The sequence below is a fragment of the Eleutherodactylus coqui genome, chromosome 1, assembly GCF_035609145.1.
Source record: "Eleutherodactylus coqui strain aEleCoq1 chromosome 1, aEleCoq1.hap1, whole genome shotgun sequence".
NCBI lineage: Eukaryota > Metazoa > Chordata > Amphibia > Anura > Eleutherodactylidae > Eleutherodactylus > Eleutherodactylus coqui.
The window spans coordinates 522,389,534-522,396,336 of NC_089837.1; positions in this window are offsets into that span (position 1 = coordinate 522,389,534).

Consider the following 6,803-nt stretch of genomic DNA (forward strand, 5'->3'; position numbering starts at 1 on the left):
CTCGCCGCATGAAGCAGAAGATAAGCAATATACTATAGGCAGAAAAAGCTTTGGACATAAACGGGCTAGAATTATTACATGTTCTGAATGTGGGAAAGTTTTTAGGGCGGCTTCACAGTATTTGCACACACAATATGCAGAAAACAGGATCCATGGATTTCATTGGGTTTGTTCTCATTTCCTTTTTTTGGGCACAAAGGATGTGCTCTATTTTTGTACACCAAAGATTATCATAGAATTCTATGGGAAGTGCGTAAATGGGCAATATGCAGCGCAATTCCATGAAGAAAATAACACATCTGGACCTCATTAGGCTAAGTAGCCTCTGAAATCGGGGGGGGGGGGGGGGGGTTGTGGCGTGCACATATGAACAGACCCTGTGTGTGCAAGAAGTAAGGTACACACGCAAATCAACTGCGTTCTTTCCTAGCGCAAATATGTTGCACTGTAACTTGAGCATATGGCAATCAGAGAATTCACACAGGAGATAAGTGATTTCCATGCTTGGACTGTGGGGAATATTTTACCTATAAATCAAATTTTAGGTCGGTGTCATCTTTGCACTGTGTAATTGCATAATGAGCATTGTGTTTTTGCGCACATCAGTGCGTGCTTTGTTCTATTTTTGCGCTCGGAAACTGTGCACATCTGTGAGTACAAATAAGCATGCAAATAACATCCCCTTGATTGCAATGGGAAATTAGTGTAATTAGTTCAAATATGCAGGAAAATGGTGTACAGCGTATTTTTTTGCACACTTGAAATGCGTATGAAAAATACACACATGTGAACAAACCCATTGCAATGAATGGGTCCTATTCACTGCGTATTGCGCATGCAAAGTTTGTGTGCGCAAATACGCATGTGTGACAATGGCCGTACGCAACGTTAGAAAATTCACACAGGGTAGAAGCCATTTTCTTGCTCAGAATGTGAGAAAGGTTTTACCCAGAAATCAATTCTTCTTATACATCAGAGAATTCACACAGGGAAGAAGCCATGTTCATGCCCGGAATGTGGGAAATGTTTCAATTTTAAACAAGGGCTTGAGATAAATCAGAGAATTCACACAGGAGAGAAGATCTTTTTTATGCCTAGAATATGTGGAATTCTTTTAGGGTGACTACCCACTAGCGTTTTTTTACTGCAAAATTCGCAGCGTTTTTTTTTTTCTGCAGGGGTCAGTGGGCTATGGGACTTGTAAAGCTAAAATCGCGATCGCGATTTTAACATTACAAGTGCCATAGACCCCTGCAGAAAAAAAACGCTGCGAATTTCGCAGTGAAACAAAATGCTAGTGGGTAGTCACCCTTACATGTAAACAATCTCTAGACACATCAGTTAAGTCACATGGTGCTGAAGCCTTTTTAATGCCCTGAATGTGAGAAGTGTTTTACCCCAAAATCATATCTTTTCTCCCATCAGAGAATTCACACGGGAGAGAAGCCAATTTAATGGTCAGACTGCAGGAAATGTGGTGAGTGTGGAGCTCCTTTGTAGACCTGTTGTCTTCAGATGGTGTCAGACTACAATACAGAAAACCATCATGGCTTAACACAGAGAGATGTGTGGTCTTATCTCAGTGAAGGGTAACGTGAGTTGATCCATCATCAGTAGCTGTCACTGGAACAGAAAACTCTAGAATAGGAAATATCAGGGGTTTATATGAAACAATATGTACTGTAAAGTTCAGATCACATTTGGAGTCCTCTATCAGGATATAGGTCCACGAGACTCTTGACATATACCTCCAACAGAAGGCTGCAATGTGTTGCACTGCATAGGCACATAGTGGGTTATGTTGCCCATGCAGCCCTCACCTACCAGACTGGTATTGTAGTGATCCAGCACGGTCCCAACATAATATTAATGTAGTTTTGTGAAAGGAGGATCTGTGTTTTGAGAATGTGCATTTATTTATGCCTTATATTATAATGGTTGTATTTTAACATTGCTTAGTGCCTGTAGGTGAGGCTGGTGGTTGGAAGATCATAGATTTTGGTTTAGAGGGAGACAGAGCAGCCCCAGTGACTCAGAATATCTCTTAACTTACTCTCAGTCAATCAGCTCTGTGTGGTTAGGCAAACCCAAAGTTATAAAAGTAGTTGCAAAGTTCTAGAAAGCTCAGAAGAGAATAGAACAGGTGTAGTAACAAGTGAGCAGCAGTCATTTTCCTGGTTCCATCGATTGGAGGATAAAGGGTGCCAAGTACAGGTTGCGAAATTTGTCCCAAGCATTATTGGATTTTAGGCAGCAGTACTTCCAGCCACCACCTCTAGATCAGGATATTGCAAAGTGAGCAGCATTAGATGTTACCTCGCTACCATCTGAATGACTTTTTGGAATCTTCTCCTTGTGGTGAGGGGCCTCTGCACCTCTATATCACACCAGGGGGCAGGAACCAGCTTTTAACATCGATGCCCCAAGATTTTACTGTAGTGTAGTTGGGCAGGAGAGAGACATTTGCCAGCGTGATACTAACCTCTCAGTCTGGTATACTGGAGTATCATCATCTTCACTGTAGCAATCCCTGACAGCCAAAGCGGTATTCACAGCCATCCTGGCCGACTGCAATGCATGCTTGTCTTAAAGGGGTTGTCCCGCGCCGAAACGTTTTTTGTTTTTTTTTAACCCCCCCCCGTTCGGCGCGAGACAACCCCGATGCAGGGGTTAAAAAAGAACACCGGACAGCGCTTACCTGAATCCCCGCGCTCCGGTGACTTCTTACTTACCCGGTGAAGATGGCTGCCGACATCTTCTCCCTCGGTGGACCGCAGGGCTTCTGTGCGGTCCATTGCCGATTCCAGCCTCCTGATTGGCTGGAATCAGCACGTGACGGGGCGGAGCTACACGGAGCCCCATTGAGAAGAGCAGAAGACCCGGACTGCGCAAGCGCGTCTAATTTGGCCACTAGACGGCGAAAATTAGTCGGCTCCATGGAAACGAGGACGCTAGCAACGGAGCAGGTAAGTGAAAAACTTTTGATAACTTCTGTATGGCTCATAATTAATGCACGATGTATATTACAAAGTGCATTAATATGGCCATACAGAAGTGTATAGACCCACTTGCTGCCGCGGGACAACCCCTTTAAGGAGCGGTCCCAAAGTCCACCGCCTCAGGCAGGTAAAACAGATCATAGGAGAGCCTGAAACATGTGGCGATGCACAGAACCTCCTGTGTCTTAACTGTCCACATATGTCTAGTTATACCAATGTAGATCCCAAGGGAAGCACAAGTAGGGCCCACAGGAGCCGCCAGGGCCGAGATGAGGAAAGGAGCCACTGGGGAGGAAAAGATATGAAAAGAACAGTTAGGGAAGATTGATAAAGGAGCCACTAGGGGAAGATATGGCATGAAAGAAACCACCATAGGATATGTAAAAAGAGCCATCGGTGAAGAAAGTTATGAAAGGAGCCGTTAGAGAAAGATGAAAGAAGTTGCTAGGGGGAGACAAAGAAAGGAGCCATCGATGGGAGTATATAATAAAATGAGCCATCGGGGAGACGAGGAAAGAAGCTGCTGTGAAAGATAAGGAAGGAAGCCGCAGAAGGGAAAATAAGGTAAAGAGCCGCCAGGGAAGGTGGAGGGGGGTTGAAGATATGAAAGAGCTGCTAAGGAGAAATGAGAAGAACGTCAGGGGGAGATTATGTCTGAATGGAGCCGATGGAGGAGAGATGAGGAAAGAAGTGCGAGAGGGAAGATGATGAAAGCAGCTATGGAGGGCGATACAAGTGCCACTCCTTGCGCTATCTCTATAATGGAGGCCATCGGCAGGTGCTATACAGTGACATCTATCATCTATATACTATTATTGCCTCCACCTAACGGATGATTGTTTATTACAGAACATAAGGGAATCAAACAGAATAGATTAGCCTCCTATGGTGTTCCATCCTCTTTTGTGGCATACTGACATACACCAGCCAGACCAAGGCCATAAGGACACTCTTTGGTCTGTCTCTGACTAATGCAGCCCTATGGGCACATTTAGTGTGTGGTGGAGAGTATCTTGTGAGCATTCACAAAGTACACCCTAAACATGGGGCAAAACCATGATCCGAGCAGGATGTAAACCGTTCCCAGTGACAGATCCCTGCCGTTATTAGGGAAACTTACTGCTCTTGTACCTTCACACAGAAGCAATAGTCGTTCACTGAATGGAGTGGAGCGTGCCAGAGATCTCTTCCCGCTGCCACCTCCATTCACTGTGAAGAGGCAATTGTTCAACCATATAAATGGCCCGACTGGACGACGAACGAGAATTCATTCGCTTCTTGTTCGTTGATCAGTTTCTGCATGCAAAAATCTGAACGACTGATCGTTCCGTGAAAACAGGCATGCGCTCCCTTATGAACGACGACCTACTTACTGTGAAAGGAAGCGGGTGGGTGGGTACGATCCCCGGCCCGATCCACATTCATTCAGCCAGCGAAGCTCATTCCTGTGTAAAAGCCCAGGACTGATTATCGCTGGGATGAGCTGTCCAACAGATCGTCTCATGTAAAAGTATTCTTAGACTATATAGTGGTCAGCGCCTCACCACATAGGATTACACGGTAGTGAAGTAGTCTGGTGCCTGTATGACACGCCGGGTGTCAGGAGGGCGGAGCCGGACTCAGAGCCCCATCACCGAGCCTCCACCTCATTCACCGATACATGAGCAGAAGGTCCTAGAACTTACCAACAGGATGGCCGAGCTGCTGACCGCAGAGGTGAGCGCTGCTGGAAATGTGGACCATTATACAATAACGAAGCAGGTGGGGGGCAGCAGTAAGCGCCTGTAATTCACTTAGGCCTTCCGAAGTTACGCCTAAGACTGGCCTCTCTTCCAGTTACTGGACCTCTTCTGCAACGTGGGGGCCACGTCCTTCACACCAGGAGGCAACCTTTGTCATGCATCATTAATTAACAATTCCTATACTCTATCCATACATTACTGGCTATAAAGACTTATAGATCACTCTCAAATAATACTGGCTCTTACCTCAGTTCAAATCATTCATTAGTTCCATATGACAAAAGGTCTCTAAGTATCACAGGTCCATTCCTCCGGTAATGATCCCTATCCTAGGCCTGTGAACAGCTATCATAGTCCCATTTGGTGTGCACACCTAAGACTGGGGCCCAGTTTACATACTGTTTTGGCGGAAGATATAATCTCAACCACTTGTGATGTTCTAGCTTACAGCCCCAGTCCATCTGGCTGCATACTGTCATTCTTCTGACTCCAGTCATCATAGTCCTTTTGATCCTTCATTTTTGGCCCATGGTCATCAGGGCCCTTTTTGGTCCTACTGTCTAGCCCTCTGTTTTCATCCCAAATTCTCAGGTTCCTTTGGATCCAGGCAGAGAAATCCACCAATGAGATGGCCCAGTTCTCCATATGCCAAAGATTGTCCAGAGGAAAACCAAAAATGTCCCACCGGATCATCAGGTAGATGAAGCTGAGATTTCTGGAGATCCTCAATAGTTGGATGTAAAGAAGCTTTCTACTAAAGGTGCTAATAAGCTATCAATAATTGTTGCCTGAATGTTTATGTGTTTTGGGAGGTAAGCCGCAGCCAGTGAACTCTGGTTTCTCTCCTGTAGAAAGGATTGGCCTTTCCCCCCAAAAAGCATTTGTCAGGGAAAAGTTGAACTGCCACCATACACATTAGACAGTTGCCCAGCCTCGCCATTATTGACAGGTTTGGGCAACTAGTCTAGTGTGTAGGGCCCTTAAACCTCTCAGCAGCTGTGGAGTATGCACTCTATATGATATGGTTAGCTGTGGTAGGTGGCAGCAACAAATGGTTTTTGGTTTAATAAATGTATCAGGATCAGCAGATATGGATCGGCTGTACCACACACTAGCTTGGACCAAACCCAGAGGCGATACGTGAGGCATGCTGGTCTTCACCCGTTAACCCCACCAAATCGGGATGTGGGCTTAGCTGCCGGGTCTCCGGGCCATTACTCTGGGAGTGATCCCAGTAGTGTGGTAGCTGACGCTATGGTAGACCAAGACACGGTACCTGAGGGTTTGAACAGGTGGGACAGACAGTCCGGTGTGGAGCGGGCAGCACAGCTTCAGTACAAGGAACACGCCCGGGGTTAGATCATGGAGAGCAGGTTCAAAACAGTAAAGCAGTTCAGAGGTCAGAGCAGGCAAAAGCATAGTCCATATACGGTGAAAATGTAATATGCTATTTGACCATACAATTGATAGTGTTAGCTTTGATTCAGCCCTGAGGCCACCTGCACACGAACGAGTCGGATTCCGCATGCGGAAGGCCGCAGCAAAATCTGACCCTGTGCCCGGCCAGCGTCTGCACGTAGCGGTCATTTGTCTTCATAACCTGTACTGCTGATGATTCGCCCGGCTTGCTGTCGGACTTTCGCAGTACAGATTTTTTTTACTTTTAAACTCCTGATTTTCCCGCGTCAATTGTGGTAGGGCCTCGGGTCAGATGGCTTCCACTGACATCAATCCGCGTGTAATCTGCCCAAAAATGGAGCATGCTGTAATTTTGTTTCCACGCGCAGGAGACGATCGCAGATTTCGCAATTCATTCCTGGTCGTGTGCAGGGGGCCTGAATGTTGTAAAACCAACCGACAGCTGAGGACCTGTCAAAGCAGGGCTACACATAAAAGCTCCTCCCTGAAGACCTTAAGCAATAAAGGGCAACTCGAACAGAGGAATTTGTAAAGAACAAAGGGGCTCCACAGTCAGCCATGGGTACCTGCACACCCATGGGCATGGAGAATGGAGGAGATAAGAAGACTGACGCCATTGTAAAGGTTGGAAGTTGCTAAACAT